Source organism: Borostomias antarcticus (assembly GCF_949987555.1).
Source record: "Borostomias antarcticus genome assembly, chromosome: 21".
Classification (NCBI taxonomy): Eukaryota; Metazoa; Chordata; class Actinopteri; order Stomiiformes; family Stomiidae; genus Borostomias; species Borostomias antarcticus.
The window spans coordinates 11,366,856-11,379,773 of NC_140254.1; positions in this window are offsets into that span (position 1 = coordinate 11,366,856).

Here is a 12,918-nt window from a genome sequence, read left to right on the forward strand (position 1 = left end):
AATCTGACCGGCCACCCCAGGTGCCACCCCTGTGATTTTGTCTGTATTTTTGTCATTTTTAATGCATGAGTCAGTGTCATAACTAAATTAAAATGAGTTGAAAATATAGTTTGAGAGACTGATCTTTAATCCCTAATAGTTGAGCCTCCTAGACACCCCTTAACAAAACATACAAACTGGCTTAGTTCACCCCAGATGCTCGCGGACACGGCTTTCTGCAGGAGCAAGCAGTTAGCTAACTTTACTAGAAGGTATTTGAACTTGGCCTTAATCACATATTCTTTAACTCCACCTCAGTAGTTAAAAGGTTTTAACATAGTTATTTTCTTTGTAACACAATTGAATGAAAGCTAGCTAGTGTGTCATCATCGTATCTCCACTTGCTTGTAAATCTAAAGTCAGCTAGCTAGCGTTATGATAGTTAGCTAGTTAGCTAACTAGCTGAAAGGCACATTAGCTTTCATGAAAAACATGTTAGAAAAGACGACAGTTTTTCTGATTGCTAGGCTAAATTTAAGGTGATCTGCTGTCCTGTCATGGGAGTGGGACAAGAATTGAACTCATTGAGTATGATACTCCATTTTGTCATCAGATTGATGCAGCTGTGACTCACTCAAAGGTGAATATTTCTGTTTCATTCATTTCTGGTCATTTGTTTTATTTGTGTATGGGTTTACTCTTTGTCAACTCTTTCATCCCAGATGAGTTATCATCCCTGGAATGTTGTATTATAAAGTGATGTGTGCCATGCAACTATTTACAGTATGGAAATAAATCTGAGCATCCAAATGTAAGACAGAAGCCAGAACAGCCAGCACTGTTTGTAGTGATAAGGATGACAACAAGAGCCAGCTTGGATGTGAAGCCGGAGTCTCCAGCCTTACACATGGGTAGGCAAAAATTCTGCTAGTTCCAGACTTCCCATTGGTAAACATATTTAATTGCCTTGATCATGTCAATAATATAACGAGATTGTGGTTAGTTTAATTTCAGACAATGAACAGTTTCATTTTAACATTTGCTTTTGGATAAAGATTGGTGCATATTGGTTTATATTGTCATTCGGGCTTATTCTGCAGCAGCGCCAGGTTCTGCAAAATCTGGTTCCCGTGGTCCCGAAGACGAGGGTAAGCCTAACACTACCGACAACAGTGCTGGCAATGGTGACTCTTCACATGCAGGCTGTGCACATCACGATATGTAGAAACTATAGGAAGTGGCAGGGAGCAATGTACGTTTTGTAAATGAAACTGCATTTCGGCACTCTTTGACCTTTTTTGTTTGTGGCGATGCACCAAAGATAGCAAATGTCCGGTTGTCACTCCCTCCCTCCGTCAGGTTGTTGACCTGCAGTTCTATGTTCTATGTGGGGGCCAAGCAGGACGCGCGAACAGCGCATCAAAGACAACAAGTGAAACACGTCATAGCCACGTTCGAATTACTACCACAGTTTTGAAAATCGTGCATACGGTTCAGAATAAACGCACTTCTAACTTTGACAGGTTGGTGGCGCTAGAGAGTTTGAGGTGTCGACAGACTAGGGATTATGGGACTGTCCCCGATGAGTGTGCCAAATGTGGCTTTGATACATTAACAATTTGCAGCTCTCAATTTCAATATGCTTTACAGAAGTACTCTTAGAACGTACTGTATGTTAGTGGACATCATTCCAAAATGGGCATATCAATTAAAACACTTTACTAGTAGTTAACTATTTAACTATATGCTACTGTATTGGTTTATTTTCACAATATAAGGAGAAAGAGAAGAACAGGGAGAGTTTCTGGGATATGAGAGAGAGAGAGCAGACCAGAGAGGCAAATGAAGAGACAGAGAGAGAGCAGCAAGGCACTGTGCATGAAACATGAAACCACCCACTCACACAGGGACAGTGTAGTTTGTTGGAACAGCTACAAATCTATCACAAGGCAGTGTTGTACAGCAGATAGAGACCGCAAGTTCAACTGAAATTAGTGAAAGAAGGGAGTACCTGCAACGTGTTGTGGCAGTGACCTGCTTTTTGGGTAATCAAGTAATACCATTTAGAGGTCATGACAAAACGAGTGAAAGCGACAATAAAGGCAATTTCCTAGAGTGCATGACACTTTTGAGGCAGTTTGATCCATTCTTGCAGAGGTATACACCCCCATCTCACACCACATACCTCTCGTCTGCCAGTCAGAATGAGATGATAGTGTTGTTCAGAAGAAGTATCTGCAACTATTGTTGGTGAGATGAAGGAATCAAAGATGTATGCCATTATGGCTGATGAGGCCAGAGATGGAAAGACAGAACAGTTGACCCTCTGTGTGAGGTATGTTTCTGAGGGTACAGTGAAGGAGAGGTTCCTAGCCCTTACAGAGATTAAACATGTTGATGCTACATCAATAACTGCTGCAATTGTGCATCAACTAGTAGAGAGGGGAATAGATGAGTTGAAATGGGCGGCACAGACGTAGGACGGGGGCAGCGGTCATGGGCAAGATGAGTTGAGTTTAGGCTGCCAAAAAAGCATTTGTTTGGGGAGAAGAATGTAGGAGAAGGTAGGAGAATAATAATCCTTACAATTTCAATAGGGCCTCGCACCGCCAGTGCTCGGGCCCAAATTATATCATGTGTAGATGCAGTGTAGACTGTTATAATGTGTAGATACAGTGTAGACTATTATGTGTAGATACAGTCTATTGTAATGTGTAGATACAGTGTATACTATAATTATGTACAGATAATATTATATTATAAATATTATAATGTGTACAGTGTACACATTATAATAGACTGTAACAATATAATAGACTACAGTGTAGTCTATTATAATGTTTAGATGCAGTGTAGACTATAGTGTAGATACAGTGTAGTCTATTATAATGTGTAGATACAGTGCAGTGTAAACTATTATAAATTGTACAGTTTAGTCTATTATAATGTGTAGATACAGTGCAGTGTAAACTATTATAATGTGTACAGTTTAGTCTATTATAATGTGTAGATACAGTGTAGACTATTATAATGTGCAGACTATTACATTGTAGATACAGTGTATACTATTACATTATAATGCTTAGATACAGTGTTGACTAGTATAATGTGTAGATGCAGTGTACACTATTATAATGTGTAGATACAGTGTAGACTATTATAATGCAGAAACAATGTAGTCTATTATAATGTGTTGATGCAGTGTAGTCTATGTATGATATGAAGATACAGTGCAGACTATTATAATGCAGAAACAATGTAGTCTATTATAATGTGTAGATATAGTGTAGTCTATTATAATGTGTAGATATAGTGCCGACTACTGTAATGTGTAGACACAGAAAACTAATGTAGTTACAGTGTAGCCTATTATAATGTAATATATTATGTGTACATACAGTCCATTATAATGTGTAGATACAGTCTGCCATGTGTAGATATGGTGCAACTATTATAATGTGTAGATACAGTGCAGACTTTTTTATGTGTAGACACAGTAGACTATGATGTAGATACAACATAGTCTAAAGTGTAGATACAGTCTACTGTACTATAATGTGTAGATACAGTGCAAACTATTATAATGTGTACTGTACATACAGTGTAGACCATGATAATGTGTATATACCGTCTATTATAATGTGTACATACAGTGTAGACTATTAGGTATGCTGCTGTGAGAATACAGTATCCAAGGAAAAGGTCGATGATCATCATAATGTTTTGGGGGGGTTTTCATCAAGAAGATACTGTAGGTCTTAGAAGCCTCAAAAATGATAGGCCTTACAACCCTGAAAGTGTCTTCTTTAATCACACACACACACACACGCACACACACACACACACACACACACACACACACACACACACACACACACACACACAAACCCTAACACACACTGCCCTCAAAACCTGGGAGACATCCCACACAAAAGGTGCTCAACATCAGTAAAATTGGTCTTCTCTGGAAGGATTGGTTTAATCAACCTCCAACCGTATAATTAGCAATTAGATTGGGATTAAAGTCAACGCTGAGTGGAGGAGCGTGACCAATTCAAATCAGCATATGAAATGTGATTAAATTAATGGTGGAAAAATTGAAATATTAATGTTCACATTTCAGACAGGCTCCCAGGTTCCGGGCATCAGACCTGGTTTGTTTGAGTGGCGATGGAGGTAAAAGTGAGTATTTGCTTTTCTTTTTGCCAACTGTTTCTCTCAAGGATTGTTCTCCTCCCCTGTTGCTTTAGATTGGCATATAATTGTTGTCTGACTTGGCGAAACATGGGATCAATTCAAACATGTCTCCTTCTGCAGCGTCTTTGCTACAATACGACTGGCATTTCCGGTGGACTAGTGAAGTAGAAAATGTGACAACGGTATGTGTGCACGATTACTGCAATTCCCAGCATCCTTTCAAATCTGGCCCTGTCCTCTCTGCGCTGTTCTATTCTCCTGCCAGTAGCCTTATTCTGCTTCCTTATTCTGCTTCTTATTGTCTCAACGCATGCAGCAGGTATGAGGGCAGACTGCCAAAGCCCCTTAGAAAAACACCTCTTTCCCAAAATAAGCCCAGTAGCTGATTATTTGGGAGAGAGAGTGATACACTGCTGCTGCTGCCTCCTCTCGTCTCTCAGGAATGGTCTTCTCCGGTAACACAAATAACCTCTCCACAACTTCTCCCAGTCTTACCGAGGATACTCCTCCTTCTCCTCTACTGCTCAACTTCTGTTTGGAAACTTTTCGCCAGCCAGGGTGGGGATATATTTCTGGTGGTCAAGGCGGTACAGAGACGGAGTTGGTGTTCAGAATGTGTGCCCTGCAGGAGTAAAGAAACTAGAACTCCTTTGATTCGAGCCGTGGGTGATCCAGCTCTGCACAATCATGCACTCTTCCAGCGCTTCCATTGAATACTTCCTTTCTTTCAAACATACTACATTATGTGTGACCACGTACCGGACATCACAAAATTGGGTCCATTGTGATGCGGCATGGGTGATTAAATTAATTGAAATTTTAACTGTATGGTTGTCATAACTATTGATAAGTACCAATGGTGAAAAAACTATGACAGCCATTCATTTTGGAAAGTGCAGGTACTATGCTAATATATATATAGTAACTCAATCTTTTGAGCTAACAAAGCTCCATTTGCACTGCAAAGGAAAATAGCTTGGAGATGGAGTTTTACTCAAAGAGAGCCAGGCTACACAGACCAAACTGGATTTCACACAAAGAGAGATGTCAAGAATCTTATTGAGCTCTCTTTGGCAAAAAATGCTCAATAATTTATTGCTTGACTTTGAGATTCTGTTTTATTTGCACGTACACACCCCTGTGAAATGTTTTTCTCTGTCAGTTTGTGCCTACATGAAAAATGCAACCTTGGATCATCCGGCAGATGTCAGAATTTGACGTTAGTCCATCGCCTCCAAACGTCATTTCTAGACGGCATCATACAACTCCAAACGTCATTTCTAGACGGCATCATACAAATTATGTAAATAACGTATATGCGTGGAGGCGCTGGGGCAGCGAGCATTGTGCAATTCCTTGCATTGAGCATTAAAGGAGTAGTAAAGGGGAAATGCATGTTTATCCCTGTTTTAAGGTAACTTATGATCATATACAATGGTTCAGATCAAAACGTTGACAAAACTAGCACTTTTGAGAAAGTCTGATAATTGCTCTACCACCGTTTTAGTCATACAATGGATGTGGGTGGGCACCATGAAAAACCATTCAAAAACATGTTAAACTCTCAATTTCAAAGACAAGAATCTCACGAGGTGTTAGTTGGCGTTCTGACATATAATTCGCCATAAAGTAAGATTCTAGTTTATCTGGAAATGCTTTTTTAAAATATTTAGCATAGAACTATTTAGTCGCAGCACATAAATGTGTAAACTTCCGCAAACTAGGTAGCCTAGCAACATAAACAATAACAATAGCTACCGCAAGTAGTTCCGCTTCCTGAATCCCCTCTGCGGATTGATCTACACATCTACAACGGTCACGTCAATACAAGTCAAAGGATTTCATAAAATGATCAGTAAAACCCTACAGGATTCATACTTTGCGGCGAATTTGATGTCAGACCACCAATGGTGAGCTTCTTGTCTTTGAAATCGAGAGTTTAACATGTTTTTGAAAGATTTTTCAAGGTGCCCACCCACATCCATTGTATGACCAAAACGGTGGTAGAGCAATTATCAGACTTTCTCAAAAGTGCTAGTTTTGTCAACGTTTTGATCTGAACCATTGTATATGATCATAAGTAACCTTAAAACAGGGCTAAACATGCATTTTCCCTTTCCTACACATTTAACGTATATGCCTGGAGGCGTGTAGGCACGCAGGGGTATTGCGATATGCGGAGTGCGCCCACTAAGCGCCGTCCGAGTAGTTCCACTCCTGGGTCCAGTTTCGTAAATTTGCCTGAAGAACATTTATTAATGCTAGCTAGTAATAATGACAGTAAGAATGTGAGCTAGTTGGCAAGCTAGTAGTGTTGTTTGCTAGTTGCTTGTAAAACGTTGTTGTTATGTAGTTTCGCTAGCTAGTTTTGCACTCAGTGTTGTCTCACTAAGTTGTTCGGTGTTGTCTCACCAAGTTGTTTGACCCACCCAGCCCAACCTCATAAGCACTCGCAAATGTATACCCCTCTTCCATCACGTGTTCCAATGTGAACAACCAACCACAAAACTCTGAGAACAACCAATCAAAAACGTAGGCCTATCCCACGTCGTCTGCCAACGTATAACTGTATGATGGCGTCTAGAAATGACGTTTGGAGGCAATGGACAAACGTCGAATTCTGACGTCTGCCGGGTGAGACCAGGCTGGAAAAATGAGAAGCAGAAAAAGCAGTGTGTGAAGAGAAGAAGTGAAATATTCAGAACGGTAATACCTTGACGCGCATGTGTGTGTGTGTGTGTAGGCTACAGTATGTGTGTGTGTGTGTGTGTGAGGGGGGGGGGTACAGTATGTGTTTTGGTTGCTACAGGGACTGTTTAAAGTTGCAGCAACATTGATATGTTTTACTGCTCACTATCTGTCCTTAGGCCATGAGGTGATAGAAGAACAGCACTAAAAAAGATACATCCTGTTTTATAGAGATATAGAGTATGAAATGTGATTAAATTAATGGGGGAAAAATTGCAATATTAATGTTCATATTTCAGACAGGATCCTAGGTTCCGGGCATCAGTGAGTAAAATGAGAAAAAAGCAAAAAAGAGCGAGCAAGCGAGAATCGTAGTAGTCTTTCTGATAGGCCCCACTGGAGAGAACAGGTGTGTGTGTGTGTCGGTGTGTGTCGGTGTATGTGTGTGTCGGTGTGTCGCTGTATGTGTGTGTGGACACGTGTGTGTGGGCGTGTGTGTGTGTGTGCCCTGGTTTTGGTCTGGCTCCACTGACTGCCTCCAGAACACCTTGCCTTGGCCTTGGTCTCTCTCAGTGACCCACTTCTTCTGGACTCCGACATGATGAAGTGTTGGACTCCAAACGCCGGGCTGGAGATCACACTACCAATCATTCCCTGGTCCATAACGATCCATCTGAGCTGGGCTAGAGACTACACTACCCACGTTTCCCTGGTCCATAACGATCAATCTGAGATGGGCTAGAGACTACACTACCCACGTTTCCCTGGTCCATAACGATCAATCTGAGCTGGGCTAGAGACTACACTACCCACTTTTCTCTTGTCCATACTGATCAATCTGTGCTGGGCTAGAGACTACACTACCCATGTTTCCCTGGTCTATAACGATCAATCTGAGCTGGGCTAGAGACTACACTACCCACGTTTCTCTGGTCCACAATGATCAATCTGAGAGGGTAGATAAGAGGAATGTGCTACTTTGTGATTACTGTGGCACCGGCTGGTCGAGTGCTGATTACTGATTGTGCCCTCATGGGTTCGAATCCCAAACCCACTGCATTATGACACACTCCGTTCACCTACATGTGTCTGTGCAACAAAATAAAGATACATTAGGAATGGTGGAGTGGAGTTTTCCATGATTAAGATATATTTTTTAATTATAAAAAAGACTCCTATTCTAAAAAGACTGTTTGTTGCAGGTGAGATTCTTGGCAAAGGAACACGCCTCATGTATGTCTTATTCATGAGCTCCGCAGAGGAAGGACAGGAAAAACTCTTGACACAAGAGGGACCAATTACTCATCCAATTAAAATGCACGATACCAGGGGCATGTGGGGAAAAACAAGAGGTAAATAAATATAGAAAAGGCTTCATAAAATATTTAAGCAAACGCAAACAATTGTGAGTAACAGTGGCCAAAGAAACCTGGGGGGGGGGGGGAACGAGAGCAATTTTCTGAAGTATCTGAAGCAGCCCTTTCTCAGCGTGAGGGAATAAACAATGCTTTCAGATCACAGCTTCCCCTCCTGAGATGCCCAGGGCTGCTTTTCTACAGAAAAAAAATAATTGTACATTTCACATGATGACACGTAGTATTTTTTGATCCGGGAGCGGTGCATGTTTTGATGTAATATTCACGTAAGGGAATGTTTGGTGTTGGACAGATTGTTATTTTGTTTTACTTTTACTGATGTTTTTTTTTTTTTTTAAGTGATATGTTGATGCATGCATGCTGCATGTTGAATGTGTTTTAACAAGCAATCAAACAGTACATTACATTTGCATTACAGTCATTTAGCAGACGCTTTTATCCAAAGCGACAAACAATAATTGCATTTAACGTAGGAAAGGCCAATGTACTACTACTTGCCAGAACTCACAAGTGCATCTTCTTTCTAAAACAAGTGACTAAGAGCATAATCTAGTGCTGAAGGCAAAGTGCAAGAATAGCAATCTAAAGTACAGTGCAATACAATACAATAAGTGCTTAGGAGGGAGGATTGTTGTACTTTTTGAAGAGATTAATTTTGAGCTTGCGACGAAAGATGGGCAGCAACTCTGCTGTCCTGACATCAGTGGGCAGTTCATTCCACCACTGCGGGGCCAGGACAGAGAAGAGCCGTGACCGTGTCAATTGACTGCAGGGGCCTCGGAGTGACGGGGCAACCAGTCGCCCCGAGCTAGCAGAGCGTAGCGGTCGGGAGGGGGTGTAGGGTTTGACCATGGCCTGGAGGTAGGAGGGAGCTGTTCCTTTCATTGCCCTGTAGGTTAGCGCCATGAGGTTTGTGCACAGAGCGTTGACCGGGGGAGGGGGGAAAGAGGATCTGATATTAACTTTCTTGTCAAAGAAGTAGGCGAAATCAGGGAGAAATTGGGAGTAGGAGGTAGAGCTGGAGTAGTGAAGAGAAGGTTTCAAATAGTTTTTTAGGATTGGAAGCAGAGGATAGGATTTTAGAGCGGAAGAAAGCAGCTTTAGCAGCAGACAGGGATGAGGAGAATGTGGAAAGGAGATTGGAAATTAAGAAGGTCCTCTGGGAGCTTGCCTTTCCTCCATTTACGCTCAGCTATTCTCAGGCTCCGTCTATCAGTACGCACTGAGTCCGACAGCTATGGGGCAGGTGGAGTTGGGCGTGCAGGCCTGGAGGTGAGGGGACAGAGATTGTCCAGAGAAGAGGAAAGAGTAGAGAGGAGAAGATCAGTGGCAGTATCAGAGGGTAGGAGAGAGAAGGATTCAGGGGCGGGGAGTGCAGAGGTGATGGCAGAGGAAAGGTCAGTGGGGGAGAACGAGCGGAGATGGCTACGGGCGGTAAACATGTGGGTAGGAGGAGGAGTTACAGGGGAAGAGGGGATGGAGAGGGAGTAGGACATGAAATAGTGGTCAGAGAGATGGAGGGGCATGACAGACAGGTTAGGGGTGGAACAGTGTCTAATGAAGATGAGATCCAGCTGGTTGCCGGCTTTGTGAGTAGGAGGAGAAGAAGAGAGGTGAAGATCGAAGGAGGAGAGGAAAGAAAGAAGAGGTTCCAATTTCTCACTCTGGATGTTGGAGTCCCCGAGAAGGATGAGTGCAGACCCATCATCAGGGAAGTGCGAAACTAGTGTATCAAGCTCCTCTAGGAATTCACCAAGAGGACCTGGAGGGCGATACACAACAGCAATGGTGAGCTTGATTGGATACGTGACAGAGACAGCATGGAATTCAAAAGAGGGAGGGGAGAACTGTGGAATAGAGAAGAGTGAGTATTTCCATGTTGGGGAAATGAGCAGGCCAGTACCACCACCTCGCCTCACAGCTCTGGGAGTGTGGGAGAAAGAGTACACATCTGACAGGGCTGCGGGTGTGGCAGTGTTCTCTGGTGTGATCCATGTCTCGGTGAGAGCAAGGAAGCTGAGGGAGATCAAGGATGCATAGCCTGAGAAACTCAGCTTTGGGCACCGCCGACTGGCAATTCCAAAGTCCCCCTGTCACCACTTGCTCTCTATGAGTTGAGACAGTAGGATAGATCAGATTAGAGGGGTTACGGAGTCTGGGGGTGACCCAGTGTCTGCGTGACCCCCGGAGAGGGAACACAACAGTAATAGGATGCAAACACATAATGCTAACAAAACAGGTACAGAAGTAAATTTAGACGTACTACTTTCCTGACAGTCTTTCTTGACAAAGTCGCTCTTGAATAAGTCGCCCGGTGCCTTTGGTCGCCTTAGCCTTTGGTTGGTCGCTCGCTCGCTGGAGGGAGCTGTCGCCGTCTAGGGCAGCAGTGCTTAAGGCCTGTTGCTGCTGATTGCTAATCGTCTGCCAGGAGAGTAGGCCACTCCCTCAGGGCACTCAACAGGGCAATCGTCTATCTCAGGCAGAAACTAACTCTCACAATAGAATTGACTAACAAAGAGGCTTCACAATGACACTGACGACTTAGCACTTAGCACTACCTATTAGAGTAAGAAAATTATACTTAGTAGATTTCAGTTCAGTCTGTAGATCCAAGTTCCTTCCAGAAGTTAAAAGCAATCTGGAGAACACTTGGGTACAGTAATATACTGCCTTGTTGAGGACATCTTTGTGAACAGAAACACGTCAGCACACAATCAAACATTGAATGGTTTATGCAGTAAGCAAGGCCTAGGGAATACTCTGTATTGAGGTTAGCCTTCCTGTGTAAGGTCCTAGACACCTATCAGATCACAAGACAATTTCTATCACAAAATAATCTCCATTAAAAACAGCACTTCACTACAGCTTTCAAAATGTTCAAACCTAGTTCTCTGGGGATGGGAGGGGGGTCTTTATGCTCAAGCTTGGTCGAAATTTGGTGGGTGAACACGAATGGTGGAGAGGAGGATTTGAAGGGTGAATGTCGGGAGGGGTTATATATACTTGACACGTCAACAGACAGGATCTCAGAGAGATAGGGATCGAGGAAGAAGACGCTCAAGTTCTGACTGATACAGTATGCTTTTGATTTGACTTCTGGTTATGAACAGGCGCTGTTCACGTCCAGACAGACGGAGGACAGACAGTTGAGAGACTGACTGACTCAAATAGAGTCAGTCAGTCAATAGCATAGCCCAGGTTAGATGGGTGGGGCATATTTTATGGGCGTGAACGCCTGATCGCGAAAGTACTGATTGGTGTCACCGGGATTCTGGCACTGCCAACGAATTTCCAGGATTGCATTGCATTGAATTGCATGAAGTGTGCCAGAACCATAGAGAGATCTGCAGCATGCAGGAACGTAGTTAGCGTAGCTCACGTAGCGTATCAGCGAAATAACTCATGGGTCTGGCGTTGAGACTAGGGCGGTGGGGTTGGCTCAGGATATGGATATGGTGAGGAATCATGATTATTTTCTATATCTTTATAATGCACACATACATGTACCAAAAGTTGAAGTAAGACTGGGAAACCGTTTGGGAAAGTTACTGTACAGTACCCGGTGGAGAGGTCAGCGGAGGTGTTCATTAACAACAGCCGGGTTTTGTTAAACGTTTTTCCTTATCATTCACTTAATTTCCCATTCCACCTTACTTTTTTCCAAGGCTGACAAACCTGTCTGGGGACCGTTGTGAACCCGACGCACTGACACTTCCTCGCTTCCATTCCACTGAGGGAAGAAAGGCCTGGGTGTCCTTGCTTGGTGTCTGCACAGGAGAGGTGGTTTAACAACTTTGTCTGTCACCTGCCCGGAGTACCTTTCACTCTTGACAACAAAGACGCTGGTCCCTCCGGTGCCTCAAAGCCCCTCCCTGTCCGGCTGTCTACCGCTGGCCACGGCTGTGTTCACCTGTCGAGTTTGAAAGCGCTGGTTGTTGTTCACTGATAAGGCCCGTCTCTCTCTTTCTCTCTCGTGCTTTTTTCTACTCTATCTCTCTTCTTTGTGTGTGTGTGTCTCACTGGCTTTCTTTTTTGCCACCCACCCCCATTCTGCATCACTGTGTCTGTCTCTATCCATCTCCCTCTATCTCCCTCTCTCCATCTTTCTCCATCTCTCTCCATCTCTCTCTCTCTCTCTCTCTCTCCCACAGTTACCATTATTCAGCAGAGCGTTCGTTAATATGCCCAGTCACAGGACACACAGCTCCCAAAATGCCCTTGCCCTCTGACCCCGCTGTCATTTGAAGGAGGTGGCTAACAACAGGCATGCGTGTCTCCGTGCTGTTGAACTCAATCTCCCCGCTCGCCGTGGCGTTGCCAAGGTTCCAGCTGGAGGACCGAAACTCAGCAGCACACGCAGTCTTTATTTTCTGAGCAAATTATGTGTTGGCGGACTAACGTAAACAAGTGTGAAATAGAGCCGTCGTGAGCGCCTGACATGATGAAAGATGAGGGGGAAAATTATAGATCATAAGCGGTCGGCTCCTTTGACTGCTCGCAGGAGGTTTTTCCCGTGGAAGTTTTTATTTATTTCATGATTTATAGCATCCATCATTTTAATTGGATCTATCGCGGACATAAATAACCACCCGCTGTCATGTGGCGCTGAGGTTTGAGCTGGGGTCTGGTCTGTCGGACGGACTGTGAGCCTTCTGTTTCAATGTGTTGTTCTCCACAG